The sequence below is a fragment of the Hylobates moloch genome, unplaced genomic scaffold, assembly GCF_009828535.3.
Source record: "Hylobates moloch isolate HMO894 unplaced genomic scaffold, HMol_V3 SCAFFOLD_22, whole genome shotgun sequence".
Lineage (NCBI taxonomy): Eukaryota > Metazoa > Chordata > Mammalia > Primates > Hylobatidae > Hylobates > Hylobates moloch.
Genome location: NW_026652297.1, coordinates 34447338 through 34470792, shown reverse-complemented (window position 1 = coordinate 34470792; position 23455 = coordinate 34447338). Strand labels below are relative to the sequence as shown.

Here is a 23455-nt window from a genome sequence, read left to right as displayed (position 1 = left end):
CAATTTCTCAAGGAAGTGATGCAGCAACCTGGTATCATGAGTCAATCAGGCCCACTTAGCCCTCAGGCCTTGGCTCATGTTCATTGTAAGTGGAAACATGAGAGCCTCGTACTACGATTTCAGTTTGCCTTTTTTTAGTTTATTGAGTCCAATGTAAAAGCTGAAATCACAAAGTAAAAATAACAGTCACATTCAAAAGGATCATTTTCTTGTTTTCCTATACTAGAAAACCGACCTTTAGTATGTGCCCAATTGAAACAAGGGCGTTTTCTTTTTTCTTTTTATTTATTTATTTATTGAGATGGAGTTTCGCTTTTGTTGCCCAGGCTGGAGTGCAATGGCGCAATCTCAGCTCACCACAATCTCTGCCTCCCGGGTTCAAGCGATTGTCCTGTCTCAACCTCCCGAGTAGCTGGGATTAGGCACATGTGCCACCACACCCAGCTAATTTTGCATTTTTGGTAGAGACAGGGTTTCTCCATGTTGGTCAGGCTGGTCTCGAACTCCCGACCTCAGGTGATCCACCCTCCTCGGCCTCCCAAAGTGCTGGGATTACAGGCATGAGCCACTGCACCCAGCCATTCTTTTTTTTTAAAAAAAAGAAGAAAGATTGGTGTTCTTCATCTCATATACATAACATACACTTATTATGGAAAAAACAGTTGAATAAAAATTATATTATTTTCATCATACCCAAATATTAGCCTATTGTTATATTCTTTAATCTTTATACATATATATACATGTACATTTATACATATAAACACCGTAAAAATAAGATTCTACTGCCCATTCTGTTTGGTAACCTTAAGCAGTGTAAATTCAAAGATGCCAAGATTTTATCTCTTTTTTTGCAACAATAATAAAAACAAACAATGTAATTTTCTAAAAACCCTTTTCTGCAGAGATAATCATAGCTATTTGTTAAACTATATCAGTAACTGGGGGTGAGAAAGGTGAGTGAATACTAGTCCTTTGTAGGGAGTGGGCTTTACATTTCACCTTCACTGACTTGCCCAGCCTTACAGAAAGCCATGCAAGTGTTTCATAGGTCCACAGCTGTGAGTTGGAAACCATTTGTCATCAGAACCGAGGAAGAAGAATGAGGTGAACAGGGTGGGCCTAATACAGGTACTGTAGGAATTATCCATTCCTGGAAGGGGGAGGGCAGCAAACTCGTTTTCAGCTTTGGATACAGTCATGCATTGCCTCAGAGAAATGCATCATTAGGTGATGTTGTGCAAACATCATGGAGTGCACTTACACAAACCTAGATGGTATGGCCTACGACACACGTAGGCTCTATGGTATAGCTTATTGCTCCTAGACTACAAACCCATACAGCCTGTGACTGTACTGAATACTGTAGGCAATTGTAACACAATGGTAAGCATTTGTGAAGCTAAACATAGAAAAAATACAGTAAAAATACCACATTATAATCTTATGGAACCACCATCATATCTGCAGTCTGTTATTGACCAAAATGTCATTATGCAGCACATGACCATCTTTAAAGAACAAATGAGTCACTTAGGAAAGAACACATCAATCTTTTTTCATAATTACTCCTCATCACGGGTTCATTTTCCAATTCACTAGCTGTACTTTGAGCATATTCATTCAACAAATGGCACACACGATGCTCTGGGTGCTGTTCTGGGTGCTGGTGACAGTGCAACAAAGCAGAAAAACTCCCACCCTCTTGGAGCTTACCTTCTAGTAGGGGGAGGCAAAGAAGAAATAAATATGTGGTATGTCAGATGGTAAGGAGAATAATGGGGAAAATAAAGTAGGGAAGCGGATTGGGGCTGTCTGTGATAAGGGGTGAGATTTTAAACACTGGAGGTCAGAAAAGGCCTCACTGAGAATGTGAGCTTGAGCAAAGACCCAAAGGAAGTGAGGGAGTGGGTCGTGTGGCTGACTGGCCAATGACATTGCAGGCAGTGAATAGCAAGTGCAGAAGGCCCAAGTCAGGGCATGCTCGGAGTATCCAAGGGATGTAAGGCAGCATCCAGCTCAGAAAGGCTGCCAGTGTGTTAGTACCCGAGATAGAAGAGAGAGAATCAGAGAAGATGAGACCAGCCGAGAACAGGGGAGCCAGTCTTGGTAGGGTCTTGTAAGCTCCTGAGTGATTTGGGAAAACACTGAAAAGATTTTGGACAAGAGGGCACCATGATCTGAGTTAGGGTCACTCTGGGAGCTGTTTTCAGACTGCAGTGCCTGTAAACATAGATGGAAGGACCCCAGAAATAGGGACGTCAAGGCTGGAGATGGCAATCAGAATCAGGGAGAGGAGCCACTGGGGAAGCTGAGTCTCCAGGGACAAGAGCAGGACCCACGGAGTCCAGTCTCCTTTACCCACACGGTAATTCTCCTGCACCACCAACCTTGGAGGATGGGGTTTGGACTCTTGGCAGCTGCGCATAATGTGGGCTCTCAGCAAGGCTTGTGGATAAATGGAAGAAGAAAGAGAGAACAAAAAGGATCCTGCTGATGGAGACTGTTGGTCAAGACAGCGTTGGGCAGGCCCAGGAGGGAGACAGGTTGCAAACACAAGCTCCCTGTGCAGGGGGGAGAACAGCCTGCAGAGCTCCCATGTAGGGGAGAGCAGAGCCCTTGACCCCACAGGGGCCCAGGTGCCTGTTCTGATCATCTCCCCAATATGCGTGCTTCATTCTGTCATCCGGACCCCTGGGGACATCCTCTTGGCTGCTCATTATGGTTTTACTTCTCTTTAATTCAGCTTCAGAGCTGTAAGGAGAGACATGGTATAATTAATGAGCTGAGCTTTTAGTTTTTGTCCCAGCTGCCAAGGCTACCTAGGTAAAGATGCTTTTGCAGGTTTTTTCTATTGTTAAATATTGATTTACTCTTCAAAATTTCCCCCACTTTCCAGTATCTATAGACTGTACTTCTGTATGTCCTTTAGGGTTTGCCATCTGTCGAAAAGCAAGTACAGATGAGGAAGGAGAGGAAGCAAAGGTCAGCTAGGGCACATTGTGGTTGGAAAATATGCCAGCTGTGATTCAATTCTAAATTTACTACAGATTCATTGCAGAATCCAAATCACCTTTCCATAAAATGGAGAAATAATATCTTCTAATCTAACACAGAGAGATCCCGTAAACACCCAGAGAGCAGTCGCTGCCTCCCTGTTATGAAGGCTTATGTTTTCTACACTGGTGGTCATCTATCTCCAAGGGCTTCTGGCTGTCCAAGAAATGATGATGGAGCCAAAAACGCTTTCCACTAGAGTCGCCACTATGATGGTCACAACATTTACTTACTGGTTAAGACTGCAACTTCCAGATTGCAACTGACTGCTGGTCTGTGGCATGATTTTATATATATATATATATATATATAGTTGTTGTTGTTGTTGTTGTTGTTGTTGAGATGGAGTCTTACTCTGTCACCTAGGCTGGAGTGCAGTGGTGCGATCTTGGCTCACTGCAACCTCCACCTCCCAGATTCAAGTGATTCTCCTGCCTCAGCCTCCCAAGTAGCTGGGATTGCAGGCACCTGCCACCAGGCTCAGCTAACTTTTTGTATTTTTAGTAGAGATGGGGCTTCACCATGTTGTCCAGGCTGGTCTCCAACTCGTGACCTCAGGTGATCCACCCACCTCGGCCTCCCAAAGTGCTGGGATTACAGGCATGAGCCACTGTGCCTGGATGATGATTAGTATTTTTATGTGTTCTTGAACAGATCTGTATTAATTTGCAATGGCTGGCACAACAAAATTCCACAGACTGGGTGGCTTCAACAAAAGAAAATGTATTTACTCACAGTTCCAGTGGCTAGAAGTCCAAGATCAAGGAGTCTGCAAGACTAGTTTCTGCAGAGGACTCTCTCCTTGTCTTACAGATGGCTGGCTGCCTTCTCAGTGTGTCCTTGAAAGGTCTTTATTCTGCATGCAACCATGTCTGTGACCAAATCTCCTCTTTTTATAAGAACACCAGTCATATTAAATTAGGGTCCACTCTAAAGAGCTTATTTTAACTTAACTCTTTAAAGACTGATATGGTTTGGTTTTGTGTCATCTCCCAAATCTCATATTGAATTGTAATTCCCAGTGTTGGAGGTGGGGCCTGGTGGGAGGTGATTGGATCATGGGGGTGGTTTCTAATGGTTTAGCACCATCCCCCTAGTGCTATCTTGTGATAGAATTCTCATGAGATATGATTGTTTGAAAGTGTATAGCACCTCCCCTCTTTTCTCTCTCTCTCTCTCTGTTTCTCTTTCTCCTGCTCTGCCATGGGAAGATATGCCTAGTTCCCCTTTGCCTTCTACCATGACTTTACATTTCCTGAGGCCTCCCTAGCCATGCTTTCTGTGCAGCCTGCTGAACTGTGACTCAATTAAATCTCTTTGTTTCGTAAGTACCCAGTCTCAGGTAGTTCTCTATAGCAATGTGAGAACGGACTAATACAAAGACCTTATCTCCAAATACAACTATATTCTGAGGTACTGGAGGTTAGGACTTCAACATTGTGTTGGGAGGACACAACTCAGCCCATGATGAGATCTAATTGTTTATTTGACAAGCACCTGCTGAGTACTTGCTATGAGCTAGGCAGTGAGCCTAGCTGGTCAGGGCTCAGTCAAAACTATACTGATTATGTTAATGAGCCAGTTGGCATAACCCTCCCCAAGGACAGACAAGAGAGTGTAGCAGAAGTGGGGTAATGCTTCCATCATTCTTGCTGAAGCAGCCCCAAGCACTTGTGGTAGGTGCACCAGGAGATCATCTTCAGGAATAAGAAAGACATGCTCAGGTTGGGAGACTGCTGTTAGACACAGTGGACAAACCCAGGACTATGGTGTCCAGAGATAAAGGCTTCCTCTTTGAGCCACTGTAGGGGGCACACTCCACTGGTGTTGGACTCAGAATAGACTTGGGGAATATGGGCTTATAGGTCTTAAAGTGAAAGGGCCATATGAATACTTTGAAGATGCTAAGTGATGACATGATTCAGTGCTTGGAATGACTCAGCCATGGCCATATGACTAGCAGATTTTGACCAAGTGTTATGGGATGGTGAATGCAGGCAGGGGGATCAATGCCCGACAGTTGAGGGTAAAAGACAAGACAGCCCAGTTATTCAGTGGTGGATGAGAGGAATACCTAACTCCAAAGCAGAAGCCCATGAACACATTGAAACAACACTGGACACAGTCATGGGCTTTATTTTTATATGCCTTAAACCTTTCATATTTATTATGTGATCTTATCCTCCCAACAAACTTGTTGAGTAAGTAGGGCAGGTATTATTAATCCTATAAATTAAATGAGGCAATAAGGCCCAAGTCAGTCAAATGAGTGGCTAAGACCACACACTACATTAAATCAAAAGCTGTTTCCTGTCTCCCATTCCTGAGTTCATTCACCTTTCAGCACTGAGACTGGTTGTGGGATTTGTCAGTAGTGATTTTTAAAAAAGCTCATGCAGTCCTTTTTGGCTTTGTGAGAGAAGATGTTTTGGCTGGGTCTGAGCCTTGCCCAACTGCTTGTCGTATGTCAAGAGTCATAATGCAGGAGTGACCCAAAGGCACCTCTTGTCCTTGAATATGCTGAGTGGTCATTAACTAGAATGGTTTTTGAAGGGAGACTTATGCTTGAGTTATGGCAAGGCAAAAGGAAGCCTTCTTCCCTCCCTCCCTTCCTTTCTTGTCTAGAGCTTAAAGGCAATGTCAAGCAGCCTACTGTCCATTCTATTTCCCCTGGGCCACCCCCTTGGCCTTCCTTGGCTCCTAGACTCAAAGTCTCTCTGAAGCAAAAGATGCACCAGCATTTCCAATCTAAGTCCAAAGTCCTGAGGCTACTTCCTCTGGGAAGCCCTTCTTGAGCCCCCAGACCTGAGGCAGGCGTCTATCCCTTCTGCTCCACAAACCCTAGCACTGTCATAGCACCAGAAGCTGTGACTGGCAATTGCCCATTGGCCTTTCTGGGTTCCCTATGAGATTGTGCTTCTCATGGACAGAGGCCAGTCCTTTTGGACCACAAATTTATTCCCAGGGTGACTACAGTGACCCAGGATACTCCCTTGAAGGAATGGAAAGAGGAAACAAAAGAGTGAGATTTTACAATATCTTCACTCCTGCCTCCCTCAAATTCCACTGCAGCTGTAGGTTGTCAGAAGAAAGAAGTAAGGAAGTGTTGATCATTCTTTGCTGAAGCTAGTCTATGGTGGTTCCATTATGGCTACAATTCCCAAGAAACTTGGACAGAAACGGTGGGTGGAGAGAGGCAAATAAGGGCCACCACAAAGATCACTTTCTTGGAAGGAAAGGCAGGTGGAAACCAGAGGGATCCTTTCTCTGACCTTGGAGGATAAGTGGGGAAATGGAATTCCAGTGGAATGGTGGTAACAGCTATTGATAATGACAGAGGCTAAAAGGGTTGGGTCATGTCTGCCATGGCTCATCTTGGCAGTTGCACTCAGATATGGCCTGCACTATTCAGAATCTGAGTTTGGACTCTGAACCCTTATAAAAAGACTGGATAAACTAAACATAAACATGCAGAATGCAAATTCTAAGAAATAAAAAAAATGTGATCATCTTTATTAAAACCCCAAGGCAAATAGTATTTAAAGAGGACACTGATATACATAGGACTGCTGTCACTTCCTCACTCTAAAATAGAGCCTGTTCCGGCCCATCTCACACATGACTATTATGTAGAATAAGCTGTAAAATATGACCATAAAGCACTTTGCAGACATAAAATGCTACATGACAAATCCTTACTACTACTTCCTATCATTTAATGTCTGAAAATAAATGTCTACCAATTATAATAATTTTATGTGACTTTGATGGCTGCTGGCTCTTACCAAACATGGAAGTAGAAACTGGGCTATCTGTGGAAGGCACAGAGTGCCTTGTAGGTAAAACTGCCTTGCTGTAATACATTTGTTTGAGTCCTTCATATTGAAAAAAATATTATTTGCCTGTCTGAAAGATTCTGAAGGTAGATAAAATGCTTTACTTGCCATTTCCCTCCCAGATCATATCACACAGTAGGTAATTATTATAATATGTTCATTGAATGAATTAAAGATTGCATGAACTAATGATTCAAGATAAACTAAGGGTAAAAGCTTCTAGGTAGAGTGGGAGCCATCAAACACTTTCCCTAACCCGGACACACACATTGCTTTATGACTGGAGTAGGATCATTGGCATTGTCAGGGAACTGGTCCAAGTTATTTCTATATCATGCATTTCCTCAGAGGTTAGGACTGTCAGGTTTAAATCTTTTCCCCTCATGCACTATAAAAACTGTTTTTATTTTGCATTCATGATTCAGTTAGCCATTTTCTTGGAAAGTGTTAGCACTATTTCATTGTCCAGATTAGGATCCTCTTCACTTCGTTCCCCACCCCCAAAACAAAAACAAAAACCACTGCAGTTCATACTCTGGACATCAAACTCCTCATCTCTAAAGAGTAGGGGCTGGTCCAAATGCTTCCTTTCAACTTAAGACTCCATGATTTTGTGAGGACACCTCAGTTTAGTGCCTGCCAATGGAATAGATTCATTTTAAAAAGAAAACAGGTTAGGGAAGGAGCTGCTGGGCAGCTTCAGCCATTTACTACTGTGCTTGACAATACAATTCACCTTGTACTCCTTCCTGAATCACAGCCTCCAATATGCTGCGTGCCCCTGACAGCTGGGGCACCATTTGCTGAGTTGAGGCAAGATATGCATTTTGCAACCACTGTATCTCACCCACGCAGGAAACCATTTACCTTCTGGCTGACCTAGCAACCAAATCATAAGCTCAGCAGAGAAGCTGGGGGTGATGTGGAAGCTTAGAGGGGGAAAGAATAAGATTGCTTTACGCAGGGTTATTATCCAGATTTATTTATGGCCCCTAAGTTAGACCCCCTCCACATGCTGTTGGCTGAGAATAAGAGGGCTGCTATTTAGCAGTAGGATGATTTAAAAAAAAAATCCTTGAAATGATTACATATTCCCAAAATTCAACTTGTAACTGTTTGACAAAACCAGAAGACTGTTCCACAATTCCTGTATGTGTGGTCATTAACTACAATGGTCTGGGGCATGGGGCAGGATGTGGACACACCACACACTCCTACTGAGATTACAGTCAGGAGCTAGGCATTGCTCTTCATTTTGAGTTTAAAATAAAAAATAAGACAAGACTGACAAATGAAATATTAATATGGAGCACCCGCCAACAGGTTCATAAAAATTAAGTACTCCTTTTGCCTCTTGCCTCCTCGCATGGTTTCTCTTTTTGGAATTGAACCAGCTCTCCTTGTCATTATCCAATCGATATGGCCAATGGCAATCCTGGGCACTTGGAAATGACATTCATGTGCTCTCCAGCAGCTGCCATCCATCTCTTGCTTTTCCTTAATTTCTGCTGACATACATGTTTGCTCCCACAAAAGGCTTAGATTTGTAGGATAAGAGCATTGGGATTGTGTCCATTTGGCCTAAATTTGGGGATGTGGTGACATTTTAATGAAATTTGCTCGTTGTAAATCTTAATTGATAGGACTAAAGCAAAACCTGAGTCACTAAACATTGATTGGCTCCATCTGTGTTGGGAAATACAGGTACAGAGTGGAGCATTCAAAGACTGCAACTCTCTGATGTGCGTGTTTATTGGAAAACAGTGTGGAGAAAAGAATAGTTATAATAGTAAGCTATAACAGTAAGTAGCCAAGAAAGGAGGGTGTTGACAGAGGAGGAGGTAGGTGAAGGAGATACTAGGTTTCCCCACTTGATCACTTCTCTCCTTCTCCATGCAGAGCAAGAGACATCATTGTGGCTTGGTTCCTTAGATGTACTTCTGTATGCTGTCCTACATTGCAGACATCCAAATGTCTTCAGCTGATTAAAATCAATAGGTAAGTTTGGGGCCAGGTGCAGTGGCTTATGCCTCTAATCTCAGCATTTTGGGAGGGAGATGCCGGAGGGTCACTTTAGGCCAGGACTTTGAGACCAGCTTGGGCAACACAGTGAAACTCCATCTCTGTGAAAAAAAAAAAAAAAAAAAAAAAAAAAAAAAACTAGCTTGGCATGGTGGTGTGTGCCTGTGGTGCTAGCTAGCTACTTGGGAGGCTGAGGTGGGATGATCACTTGAGCCCAGGAGGTTGAAGCTGCAATGTGCCATGATCGCACCACTGCACTCCAGCCTGGGTGACAGAGCAAGACCTCATCTCTAAAAAAAAAAATTTTTAAATTTAAAGAAACAGGTAAGTTTGAGGTGTCAGGTTGTTAGCATTGCAAATGGCGCAGTAGTTAACAAAGTGACTTGTGAGCTGCAGAGTCCAGCATGAGGCCCTTCTTGTGAGATTTGGTCACCCCCAGGCTCTCCCAGTAGGATGTGCTGAAGCCCCTCTCCACCCTGTCCCTGCCCTCCCAGACAATGAGAGTGCTGTTGGGCCATATGCAAGAATCTCTGAATGGTAAGATCTCACATCATGTGCTGTCGTGGGCACCAAGGAGGGGCCTTGGTGGTGTGTCTGTCAGATCGGAGTCTTCCTTCAGCTATTTGACGGGGTTTCTCCTCCAATTCCAACTTCACACTCTATTCATCTCCCCACTGGGCTTGAAGGTTTGTTTTGCACCCTGGGCAATTAGATGAGGACTGACAACCAGCCTGATCCCGCCCTGCCTGCCCCATTTTCCTGGGAGAGCACAGTCCCTGAGATGACCGAGACTCAGGGCATTTATCTCCACTTTGATACTATTTCTACTTCATCCTGTGCCTCTAATGACAAAACAGTCAAGTAGACAGAGTCCTACTTGATCCAACCTCATGAGAAAAAGACTTCATTGTGCTTCAAATGTCTTCAGGACACATTTGTCAACTATCTGAGGTCCTTGGAAGAGAGTCTATATTCAGGCATGGGATATATCATGGTGATCAAGTTAATCTGCCTAATTTCTCTTCTCCACATGTCAGCAGATAATAACAGGATATAAGTAAGGAAGACACTTGAAGGTTTCTAAGAGGACAGCGTGTGTTTCAGACATGGCCTCTCAGCTGTGGCAGGGGAGAGGTGTTAGGTGGAGGATAAAGGACAAGGCTTGGGAAGGTACAGATGGAGACAGAGGGTCCTGAAACACACAATGTGATGCCAGGCTGTTCCATTGCCCTTTTTACCCCTTCCCTGCTGGGGCATAGCTTCACAGGACAGGGCTTCCCATTTCCTGCTACAGTGCAATTCTGACACCAACTACCAGAGTTGGTGCAGACTTTCCTGGTTGAAAGCACAGGCCCCAAAAAAACTCCCTACCCTTCAGACCCCAGCCACAAGCCCTGGGGTTTCCAGGCCACCCACACATGATTGAAATACAGGCCACATGATTGATCTCATCTGCAGCCTTCCCCACTCCCCCAACCCCTCTAAGCATATGATTGGCGTTTCTGGCCTGGAAAATCCCTATCCTGAAACTGTCAAGGGCATAGTCACCTCACCTCACCAGCATAAACTCAGGCCTGGCCTTAGGGGCCCACCATGAGTACCAAAGACAGTCCTATCACTCAGAACATTCCGAGGGTTTAGAAATTCCCACCCAGGAGCCTAGTCAAAGACCAGCCACATTCTTTATTGTAGAACGTCTGCCTTTCTCCTCTCTGCAAAGCCAGATGAGCTGTGAAGCAATCAGCCTCAACCAGCGGCTCTCATCCCTCACCAGTTACAAATGGGCTTCCTTTTGCAAAACTGGAGTTGAGACTTAAAAACAGAGGCCAAGTCACATTTTGTTTTGCAAACTTGCTTTACCATGGGATTTCTTTTAGCTCAAACTCCCCAGGGCATTTAAAATCTAATAATAACTTCACCGCATTCGTGTGATTGCCGAGAGACCGTTCTGCATATGGAGAGCACGGTTCCAGTCCCGGCTTATGGTTTCTTGGCAGGGGGACCTTGTGGGGGCCGCCTTAGGGTGTGTGGCCCTGGGAAAATATTTTTACAGGGTCTCATCTCTACACAGAAATTTGAGTTACCTTAAAATCATGGTGTCAGCACCATTCTAGTGCCTCACTCAATCTCATGAAAGGATGCTCTGCCGGCCGGCAGGCATGATCTGCTTGATGGGACACCCTCTTGGGTCTGGGCCCAACTGAGGACACTGGGGCAACCCCATAGGTGCACGTCTTTAAGCTTCTTGGGTAGCTGGTCACCCCAGTGAAGTGGGGTAAATAGAGTATTGGAGACACATGAAGACCAAGGCCCCCAGGGGTCCCACTGCCCCTCAGGGATGGGAGGGCCTAAGGCATGGAGCAGAGCAACCCCACCCCCACAAGTCCCTTGAGTTTGCCAGGGTCTCAGGATGTTTCTGGATGTTGGACCAATTCCTTAATCTCTGTGTGTCTCTTTCCTCATCTGTAGAATGGAGGTTATAATAGCAATGACTCCTTGGGGTTAATGGAAGTATAGAACCAAAGTAGAGCCTGGCATAAAATAAGTGCTTTTTTAAGGTATTAATTCTGTTTTATGGTTTTGTTTGTTTGTTTGTTTGTTTTGTTTTAGTCTTGCTCTGTCACCAGGCTGGAGTGCAGTGGCACCATCTTGGCTCGCTGCAACCTCCGCCTCCCGGGTTCAAGTGATTCCTCTGCCTCAGCCTCCTGAGTAGCTGGGACTACAGGTGCACGTCACCATGTTTTAAGGGTTTTTTAAAAAATTAAATGTTAACCTTTAATCCACCCAACTCTTTAAATAACTTCCTATTTGAATTCACATTTCACTGATGAGGAAATTGGGATTTTTAGAAAATTAATTTGTCCAAGGTCACACATATATTTGGTAAGTGTCTGAGTCAGAGTTTGAGCCCAGTTAAGTCTGACTCTACCGCCTGATTATTTTACTGTATGCTCCACTATCCCTCAATTGCTCAAAAGTCAAATTTATGTTATCTTTAAAAAAATCATGGCTAATGCATACAAAGGCACGTTTGTGTGGCCTGACATCAGCACGGGGGCATTCTTTCTGGAGTGCAAGCTGCAGATAACTTTGGCTGCTAGAAGACCTTCTAGAAGCAGGAGCTGTGTGGCAGAGTGGAGCCTATAATGCCAGCTTGCCAGCTTATTAGCAAGCATGTAAACACCAAGAAGGTGACACTACAATTATTTCTCAACCCAGCACCCAGTGCCACAACCTGCCTTCCTTTAGGGACTAACAGAACTTCATTCAACCTTCCCTGTAGGCTCCATCAAGCACTGGAGCTTCCTCTGTTCCTGCAATCCCCTGGGGGATATTTGAACATCCTATTCTTCAGCCTTGGCTTTGGGAGGGTGGCATTTACAAAGGAGCTCCCAGCCAAGCTTAGGTATGGGGAGGAATCACTTAGCAGCCTGCCTATGAACAGAGTTGAAAAGGGAATAGATAATTCCAGGAGCAGGCTGAAGGCAGTTTCAGCAGAAGAAGGGCACATTAAGATATAGAAGAGAACAACAATTAGAAGTTAGAGGAATCCACAAAAGTGAAAGAAGTCATTGAAGTTGGGAAGAACCTATTAGGCTTGGGCCCTTGGGCACAGCTAAGAATATCTGTGCCAGGTACAAATTCCAAGCCTCATACTTAGAGATTTGGAGCAGAAAAGCTAAGAGGAAAGGCAGGGAAAAGAAGTCACTCCTACAGCAAGCAGAAGCAAGTTACCCAACCAGAGAACCTCCCTGTTAGAACTATTCCAGCTATACCAATGTCAAAGACATCACCAGTGAGTTCAGAAATTTAGTAGCCATGGAAATTTGGCTCTAGAAAACTTAGGTTCTAGATCAGTGAAGCTGGAAGCACCTCAGTTATGATTCTGACATAGGTAGGAAGGGATGACAAAGACATATTTTTGTGACTTTGTGGGTCTATGCAGAGCAAAACAGTTTCAAATGATTCTACAAAGCAAAATGATTTCTCTTCTGAAAACTGAATGTGAGAAAAACCACCAAAATCCACCTATTCAAACCTTCAGGTGATTGAGCCACATCAGGATAAGTATAATTTGGCATTTTTATATTTGATTCGGAGGTGATCATAAAGACCTTTTCAAAGAGGTAGGAAATGAGGCCGGTGAGAGCAACTGTGAATGGGAAATGTCAGGACACCAGAGATAGTGCAAATGAAACAGAATTGAGCCAAGAGCTGCAGCAGGTAATTTCAAAAGGCTAAGATCATCCAATCTCCCTCCGTGGGGGTGTGAGCTTTTCAGCAACCAGAGACTTTGCAGCTCACACTTCCTGGGGAATTAGTCAAGGTCATATGGGCTGACTGGAGGTAAAAAGGAGGCTGATCACTAAATCTCCTTGCTGATGAGGAGCTGGATCTGAGAATGCAATCCAGCTATGAGTTCTGGAAGCTTTCCATGACTCCTTCCACTCAAAATTGGGTGCTGGCTATGGTGTCACTGACATTTGTCTTCATGGTTCTTTGCCCTTTCTCTTTCAGCTCCTAACAGGACCCACTTCTACCCCCAAACACTGGGCTCTGTCACCATGCAAGGCCTCCATTCATGGAGCTGACTGAGAAGGCAAATAATTTATGCTCAAGGTTTGTTCATTTAAAGTATTGCTTTCCTATCCCCAGAACTATCTTTGTTGCTGCTGTTGTTTTTGTTAATAATAGTAATTAGATACAAAAGACAATGAATGTATCAGGAGGGGATGTGACGGAGCCTTCCCTCTTCCTTCAACCCCTACTGAGTTCTAGTGGTAATCACTCTGGGTTTAAAGCCAGGAAGCTCAACTTCTAGCCTCTGCCACTTAGGACACTGTGTGATCTTCAACAAGTCATGACACCTCTCAGGGAGCTCATTTTTCTCATCTAGAATGAGGAGGAAAGGATGATTTCTAAAAATCTGCTTCAAAAATCTTCTAAATTCTATGAGCTCCGTGTGAGTGAAAGCCAGGCCTGTTAGCATGTCTTGGGTCTAACTCCACAGAACAGCCCAGGGGGTATGCAGTGCCTTTGCCAATGTCTATTATGTCTACAACCCATTCTCCCTGAGAGTGAGACAGGAAAGCCAATGGGAAACGTTACACAGCCCACCACGCTGGCCTGGATTGCATGAGACTGTGGCCAGAAGCAAGGATTTCAGACATCATGGTCATTGATGTGAGCGAACTTTTGCCTTCTCTCCTCATTGAGATGAAGGCAACAGGAAAAGAATGGCCATGCACCCTGGGAGGCCTCCCAGCTCCACATGGGCCCAGTGGAATATTTGCTGGCCTATTTGGAAGTTAGAGAGAAAAGATTATGAAAGTAAACACTATTTAAAAATTTCTTTCTTTCTTTCTTTCTTTCTTTCTTTCTTTCTTTCTTTCTTTCTTTCTTTCTTTCTTTCTTTCTTTCTTTCTTTTTTTTGAGACAGAGTCTTGTTCTGTCACCCAGGCTGGAATACAGTGGCACGATCTCTGCTCACTGCAAGCTCCGCCTCCTGGGTTCACACCATTCTCCTACCTCAGCCTCCCGAATAGCTGGGACTACAGGCACCCGCCACCACACCCAGCTAATGTTTTGTATTTTTAGTAGAGACGGGGTTTCACCGTGTTAGCCAAGATGGTCTTGATCTCCTGACCTCGTCATCTGCCCACCTCGGCCTCCCAAAGTGCTGGGATTACAGGCGTGAACCACCATGCCCAGCCTAAAAATTTTTCTTTCAAACAAAGCCTAGTCCTCTCCCCAGCACTTATTTTTTTATTATTATTATTTTTGAACAGCTCTAGTGACCACAGATTCCATACCAGGAGTCATTTTGCTGAAGAAGTACTTTTCCTGGTCCATGTTAGGCTTTTCATAACAGTCAATGATGAAAAGTCTTGACAGCTGCAGTTTGCATTGTAGGTGGGGACAGGTGAGTTGACATGGAATTGTTTGTGCTTCTTTTGTGCAAACATTGAATAACAGTTACCTTCAGTTGAACTTTACCAGGTCAAGTAATTCCACTTTAATAAAACCTAACTCAGGCTTCCTATTAAAACAGAGGTGAAGAACCAGGGGCACCTTGAGCTAAGGAGGACAGAGGCCTAAAGTTGGTTTTACTGGCACCCAAGAAACCATCACTCTTCGTTTCTTGAGCTCAAAGCATTTGTTTTTGCCTACGAATTAATTACTAGGAGGTGATTTGAACCCGTGGTCATGCCTACTAGGTATAAGGCTTCTGAGAGAAGACAGATTCAGTAATCACTGCCTGGCATTTCCAGTTGAAAAGGGTCCACCCCAAAATTAGTTACGGGATGCCTCTCAAGGCGTCCATGAGAGATCCAGGCAGCATCTCCGAGGAGAATGTTCAATCTAATCTCAGGACAGGGGAATGGCCTTATTTTGTGATATTGTGCTTTGTCCCCGTGACAGGTCATGTCTTTTTCTCTGCTGATTTATTTCTGCTCTGGGTGAAATCCTCCCGTATGTGGCCCTTCCGGGAGGACCTTCCTGTTTGGCACACACAGCCAATGAGCTGTGAAGCACTTGCAGAGCTCAAAATAGAAAGTCTGCAAGCACACTGCTCCCCGGGGCCTAGTCTGTGCCTGCTTGCTCAGATGCTAGGGGAGTGGGGCTAGGAGGGCCAGCTTCTCCGAGAAGGCCAGGCACCTCTCAGGGGTGGGCCTCAGTGCAGAGGGAATATGATTGCTAAGTCACCACCCTCACAGTTTTAGAAATCATTTCAGATCTCTGCCAATTGCAACATTATCACTAAGCCCTGGATTCCCGCCCCAACCTAATATCAAGAAAAAGTTGATTGCTTTCTAAGATTACACGAGCTAAACACATAAATTTTAGGATTTCTGAGGATATGAAAGGTACTTGGCTATTATCAACATCAGAGAGAGCTATTAAGAGGAAAGAAGGGGAAGAGCTTTGAACAAACAAAAGCCTTTCTCCTGCTCTGCTAATCCACCTTGAGATATGATGACTCATGTAGGGTTGCCTTGGTAACCATGACGTCAGAAGAGGGAGTGTGTGTGTATGTGTGTGTTGGTGGGGAATCCTTTCACACGTCCATGCTGTGCCTCACCCTGTGAGTGCCATGAGCTGACCCTGCACGCACAGACATTGCCCTTTTGCACCTGGAATCATTTTGCTGTTGCAGGGTCTGACCATGGGCTGCTTGTCATTGATCATTTTCTTGGGGTGAGCAGTTTTGATGGACAGAGTGTCTGTCAGTAGCCCAAGGGCACCCAGAGTATGATCAGAGGCTCTGCTAGCCTCCTTCTCCATCCCCTCCCCAGCTTTCCTGATGGGGTCTGTGGTTTGTCTTCATCAAATGAAGACCGCTGCAGCCCCAGGGTGGTTTTAGTTTTTGGGAAGTCTGGTCTGTCCTCCCAGGCTGTAAGTCTTGCCCTGTGTAATGACAACCAGGTGGGCACATTGAATCAGAATTAGAAAAGGCATCACCAGCTGGGGAAGGGGGTGTAGACTGTGTGGGTCCCTAGCTTGCCTTTTTTATCTCTAAGTCCAAAGAGAAACTCCTCTAATCCCTGGTTTGCTCTGGAATGCCAGCTGCAGAGAAACAGCCACAACAGTCACTTGTAAAGAGAGGCCCTTTCTTTGAAGCAGAATTTGCAGCCATGGCTAAACATTCAGGTGAAATCACATTACAGCAAATCCTTTCAGGCCGAAGTGGCTCAGCAGAGCTATTCTATATCCTGGGAAGACTTCGGGATTCAGTGAATCCTCTGCAATGAATGATCCTGTGCAGTGACCATTTTATGTGGTTCTAGTCCAGTAACTGTTACCCATACTGTGAAAAGGTCTGTAAAATGAGATCTGTCTGAGAATAACTTGTATCCAAGGAGCAGTGGTGTTATTAAGAGGCAACATGGGGGCCGGGCGCGGTGGCTCTCACCTGTAATCCCAGCACTTTGGAAGGCCGAGGCGGGCAGATCACAAGGTCAGGAGATCCAGACCATCCTGGCTAACACGGTGAAACCCCGTCTCTACTAAAAATACAAAAAATTAGCCAGGCGTGGTGGCGGGTGCCTGTAGTCCCAGCTATTCGGGAGGCTGAGGCAAGAGAATGGCGGGAACCCAGGAAGCCGAGCTTGCAGTGAGCCGAGATCACACCACTGCACTTCAGCCTGGGTGACAGAGCGAGACTCCGTCTCAAAAAAAAAAAAAAAAAAAAAAAAGAAGCAATATGGAGCAGTTAAAAAATTGACCAGTTACAAGTAATGTGACCTTAGACAAGTCTCTTTAGTTCTGTGACCTCAGTTTATTTTTAATAAGTTTATTTATTTTTAATGATGAGGCTAGTAGCACTTTTCAGGGTCTTGGTGAGAATTGAGGGAGAGTGTGGGAAAGTGCTTCATGGTCTGGGATGGAACATTCCAACAGAGGCTATTACCATTGCTTCAGATGAGATTTGAATCCCAGCCAATACAAGTACATCAAAATGCTGGACGTTGACATTGTCTTGTCATGAGAATTGTAATGTCTTCCATTATTCCATGAATACTATCAGTAGAAAATCTGGAATTTTTTCTAGCTTTATTGAGGTATGACTGACAAATAAAAATTGTATGTGTCTAACATGTACAGTGTAATGATTATATATATGTATAGTAGAATTCTTACCATAATCAAGTTAATTAGCATTAATCTCACAGTTACCTTTTAATTTCCCTTTTGCAGTGAGAACACTTAAGATCTACTCTCTTAGCAAATTTTAAGCATACAATGCATTATTATTAACTATAGTCATCATACTGTACATTAGATCTCCAAAACGTATTCATCTCATAACTGAAAGTTTGTACCTGTTGATCAACACCTCCTCATTTCTCCCACTTAAAATTTGTAATTTTATTTTATTTATTTAGTTTTTTTGAGATGGACTCTTGCTCTGTCGCCCAGGTTGGAGTGCAGTGGCGTGATCTCAGCTCACTGCAATCTCTGCCTCCCTGGTTGAAGCAATTCCCCTGCCTCGGCCTCCCAAGTAGCTGGGAGTACAGGCATGCACAACCATGCCTGGCTAATTTTTGTATTGTTTTAGTAGAGATGGGATTTCACCATATTGGTCAGGCTGGCCTCAAACTCCTGACCTCAGGTGATCCACCTGCCTCGGCCTCTCAAAGTGCTGGGATAAAAAGACAGGTGTGAGCCACCATGCCTGGCCCAAAATGTGGAATTTTAAATAAGAATCTCATACATTATACTTAAGGTATGTGCTTTCTAGATCCCTTGCTGTCGTGCAACCAGGAGCATGAAGTCATAAATGGGGCGGGGTTGGGGGAGGGAGAGGGAGGGAGGCACTCCCTGACACTTCCTGCAAGCTGTTGTTACTAAGGCAGCAGAGTAGAAAGATGAAGTGCAAGGACCTGCAAATCAGACACACCTGGGTTCCTGGTGCACTTCAGTGCTTCCTGATCTCTGATATCAGGCAACTCACTTAACCTCTTTAATTTTCAGTTTCGTCTTTTGTAAATGAGCCATAATAATGACTCATGAGTTTCCTGTGACATTTAAATAAACCAATGTATGTAAATGCTTAATCCACTGACTGGTACACAGTAAGTGCTCAAAAATGTTGGTTATTAATAATTCCCATAATCAATTGATGTTTCCTTATCATTGAATGTTTCTTTTAAATATGGAACTTAGAAAAAATCACTCAGCTCCGAGTTCATTTTGCTGAAGGTTGAAAACATTAGAAGACACCCATATCTGTCACCATTTCCACTGATGACTTCAAAGTTGCAGTGCTTAGCGCACATGTCATAATGCAAAAGCACCTGGCACAGTACCCAGCATGGGACATGGTGAGTGTTTTGGAAACTTACAAGAATGGGATGAGAACATGTAAGCATCTGCAATGCCAGGCTCAGGAATTTGGAATGAATTTGATAACCAACGTGGTGCCATCAATAGTTACTGAGCCATAGAGGTGCAAGATTATATCCAGGCTTTAGGAAGACAACTCTGAGAAGAGGATGCAGAATGAGTTGAGGGGGAAGATGTCTGGATGCTGGGAGATTATGGCTGTGCTGCCAGAGATAAGTTTATGGCAGTGTAAGAACAGAGAGAACAGGATACACTGAGAAGCATGGCAAATGTAGGACCTACAGGAAAAACTTGGAGCTCGCGGTCAGGGTAGAGAAAGGAGTGATGGCGAGTGGAAGGTTTCTAGGTCAGGCAGGGTGAAGATGGGCAGTCAAGGAAGGACTGTCGGGGTGGGGAGGCCCCTGTTCATCTGCACTGTTGGGTTTGAGGAGGGGCTGGTGAAGGGGCATGAATGTAGAAATACAGTTTAGAGCAAAGAAGAGAGGGCGGGGCTTGAGCTAAAGTAGAGGGGTCTTCTGCCTAAGGATTACTGCTGAGGCCATGGGATTCTCTGCCCATATCCAGGCTAGGAGGGAGGAGCAACCCCAGGGGAAGAGTCATCAGAGAGACCACTTTCTGTGAAAACGGGAGAGTGGAGTATCACGGACATCAAAGGGATAGAGCATTAAGACTTGTCCAACCAGACTTGGTGCAAGAGTCAAGGGAGGCTCCAGAGTCAAGGAGGCTGGATTTGTAATGAGGATGCCCTTCAGAGCCCTAAGCCATCCCCTTTAAAGAAATGGAAGGAATGAAATCATGTCCTTTGCAGCAACATGGATGAAGCTAGGGCCATAATCCTAAGCAAATCAATGCAGGAACAGAAAACCGAACACCACGTGTTCTCACTTATAAGTGGGAGTAAGCATTGAGTATACATGGACATAACTGTGGGAATAATAGACGGGACCATCAGAGGGTGAAGGGAGAGGGAAGTGGGTTACAAAACTACCTCACGGGTACTGTGCTCACTACCAGGGTGATGGGATCCGTACTCCAAACTGCAGCATCACACAATATTCCAGGGTAACAAATCTGCACATCTACACACTGAATCTAAAATAAAAGTTGAAATGTAAAAGCAAAACAAACAAAGAACAGCAATTAATGGGATCGCAAAATTATAAGAAAACACAAGATAGATGGGGTAGCGAATACAGTAGCACAGTTTTACACGTGTGAAATGCTTAGGATATGCATGAATATGATAATAAATATGGTACTTTTTTTTTAATACAAGGATGTGCAGTTAAGTAGTCGGGGAGGGGGCTGAGTCCAGAAGTGGGTCAGCTGCCCAGATATAACCAAGCATACCTTGGCTATAGATACCAACTGCTTTAGTTTTGAGCCTTGCCAAGAATGATACCCTCCCTTCTGGAAGCTGCGTGTAAAGGCTAATGTTTCAGGAGAGGAGCAGGAGTCGGGAGACTTGGTGGGAACCAGCTGTGCGACCTGGGGCAGGTTTCCTTTTCCTTTCAGGTCCTTATCTCTAAAATGAAGTGATTGATCCAGGTTATCTCCAGAGTGTCTCAATACACTCAGTTTTTCTCCTTGTGATAGGAGAAATAAACAAAATGTAGTTAATTTTGATAAAAAAGATATCAAAGACAAAACCCCATCAAGTCTCAATTGTTTTCCTCTCTGGTTTCCCACCCATGTCCAAGTCAATGTCCTCACCTGCTTCAGTGTCTGGTCTTGGCTAGGACATCACGATGCTTTGCTTCCAAATCTAGAAGACAGAGGAGAAGGGAAAAGAGAAAAGATAATATGTCACTTTTCTTGCCTGCCAGTGATTATATTTGGAGGGAAGGTGAGGGGCAGATGATAAATCTTATTGGATCCTCATCTCACAATAATTCTGTGGAACATATAGAGCGGGGATGATTTTCCATATTTTGTGGTCGATAGAACTGAAACCAGAGAGGTTCAGTAGCCTCCTGAAACTCATGCAGATAACTAATTAAACATTTACTGGATACCTCCTATGCTTGACTTCAGGGAAACAAAGATGAATAAGGCACTAGCTGTGTGATCTGAAGCAAATGACTTAACATTTCTGGCTTTAGTGTTATCCCTATAAAAAAGAGGGGACTCCATTCTGTGATTTGCTAGGTCCTTACGTTTCACACATTATGGATTGATCTCTGCATCCTCCTGTTCTATCACAGGAAAAGGCTGAAGCCTTTGCCTGGGCTCTAACTGGGTCTAAGTTGTGTGAACCTCTAGATGCAGCTATCTGGGGCAAGAGGTGAGGTGCTGGTTGCCTTCCAGGCAGATGTAGTTAGAGAGTTGGCTGCAGAAAATGATTTTGCTCTGTGTCTCCAAGATCATGAGCAGGTGGGAGCCCAAAGAGAGGCTATCAGGGTTCACATCAGATTGTTAGTTGAGGGGAGTTATTATTTTTAAGCCAGCACCACCTTAAGCACTGCCTTGCTTGCTTGCTGTCTGGGACATTCTGTAGCGTTTTTTCAGCCCGCAGCTCTCATGGGCAATACAGGTCACTCTTCAGTCCGTTCCCCTAATCTGTCCTTGCTATTTCAATCCCTGTACTTGTAGAGGATCAGTAGCAGAGGAGAAACCAGACTAAAGAAAGATAAAATTATCAATGTCAATATGAACATACCTATTTGTATGCAAGTTCATGAACACACTTCGCTGTGAGCCCACGAGAATGTTCAACATAATCACCTGCCAGGGTTGTGGCGGGGTAAGGAGCAGGGCTGACTGTCTGGCTCTCACTTTCTTTTCTTTTTGATATGGTTTGGATCTCTGTCCCCACCAAATCTCATATCGAACTGTAATCGCCAGTGTTGGAGGTGGCGCCTGGTGGGAGGTGATTAGATCATGGGGGTGGAGTTCTCATGAATGGGTTCGCACCATCCCATTGTTCTCATGATGGTCAGTGACTGAGTTATTGTGAGATCTGGTCGTTTAAAAGTGTGTAGCACCTCCCCAGTCTCTCCCTCCTGCTTCAACCATGTGAAGTGCAGGCTCTTCACTGTAAGTTTCCTGAGGCCTCCCCAGAAACAGATGCTGCCATGCTTCCTGTACAGCCTGCAGAATCATGAGCCAATTAAACCTCGTTTCTTTATAAATTACTCAGTCTCAGGTATTTCTTTACAGCAATGTGAAAATGGACTAATACACTTTTATTTTATTTTTTTAAAATTTTATTTGGAGACAGGGTCTTGCTGTCACCGAGACTGGAGTACAGTGGTGTGATCATAGCTCAATGCAGCTGGGCCCAAGGGATCCTCCTGCCTCAGCCTCCTGAGTAGCTGGGACTACAGGCTCATGCCACCACACCCGTTTATTTTTTTTGTTTTGGAGACAGGATCTTGCTGTGTTGCCCAGGCTGGTCTTGAACTCCTGCCTCAGCCTCCCAAAGTGTTGGGATTACAAGTGTGAGCCACCACCTCTGGCCAGCTCTCACTTTCTAGGTGGCATTGTGGGTGAAGTATTAACCTCTGTTCTTTGGTTTTCTTGCTGTAGAGATAATAATAGTACCTACCTGAAAGAGTAGTTTTGAAGACATAGTGTCCTAATTCATGTGAGGTGCTTAGAGCAGTGCCTGGCACACAGTAAAAACTTAAACTATGAACTGCTCATCGGTTCTTATTATCTATAGGCCATTAGTTCACAGGCTCACTCAATGTCTCTTCACAGCTCTTTGAGGATCCACAATTCTAATCATAATTCAGCCTTTCTTCTTAGAGTAACTTCAGATCCTGACATTAATTTCCTCAGACATTTAAGGAATCACAAGGTAATGGGTTGTTATTATCTCATTTTTTTCAAAGTGAAAGCAAGTTTATTAAGAAAGTAAAGGAATAAAAGAATGACTACCCCATAGACAGCAGTCTATTATCTCATTTTATCAATGAAAAGATTTGAATAAAAAATTAAGTATCAGCTTGTGCCTAGTCTCCTTGGGCATCCATAACAGATATGGTAGAAGTATCTAGAATCTTGCCTGGCCTGGCTCATCTTACTGTCAGCCCTGCCAGCTGTAAGGGTGCACAGTATTCTCATCATGCTGGAAGGATCCTGTCCTACCCCTGGAAACACGGCTGGCCTTTTCAACCAAAGCACCATCCCCAGAGACTTCAGTCCTAGAGTCCTCATGACACCCACGTCCTGAGGGACCCTTACCCTCAATCCCCAAGTTGAAAGTTTGCTAGGTTACAGCTGACCCTCAGGAGGCCTAGAGCAAAGGAAGGGAACATGTCCTTCCTCTCTGTGGCCAGGGAGGGTCCCTGCACATCCAACCAGCCAAAGTGCTGCTGTCCTTGGAAGGCTGGGGTGGGAGTGGTGAGAGGGGTTTGTTAGGACCTGTATTATTTTTTCCTTCAATCAAAATAAATGTTCATTATAAGGAAACAACTTTAGATTATTCAGTAAACAAAAATAAACCAAATATAACCTATATATCCTATAATATAAAATATTCACCTATAACTTTATTTATTTCTCATAAGTACCCAAAGGAGTACAGTAGCACCAATGGAAATATGCTATACAAATAGATTTCAGCATTTGGTAAAGTAGAAATTTTTAGTGGCATAAAATCTAGAAGAACCGATGGGCTGCCGTTAGAGGAAATAAGGTCCCAGTTCCTGGGGAGGCTTCACAACATGCAGGGTAACCATTTCACA

At 44.2% G+C, this 23455-nt stretch overlaps 1 long non-coding RNA gene across 2 annotated transcripts in view; it reads right to left on the bottom strand.

The window, feature by feature from the left end:
- The window catches only part of LOC116461624 (uncharacterized), a 48458-nt gene extending 44391 nt beyond the window's left edge, over positions 1 to 4067 (bottom strand). For both annotated transcript variants that reach the window (XR_009211656.1, XR_009211655.1), the window contains exon 1: positions 3793 to 4067. This is a non-coding gene — a long non-coding RNA (uncharacterized LOC116461624). The remainder of the gene's footprint in view (positions 1 to 3792) is intronic.
- Between the last annotated feature and the right edge of the window lie 19388 nt (positions 4068 to 23455).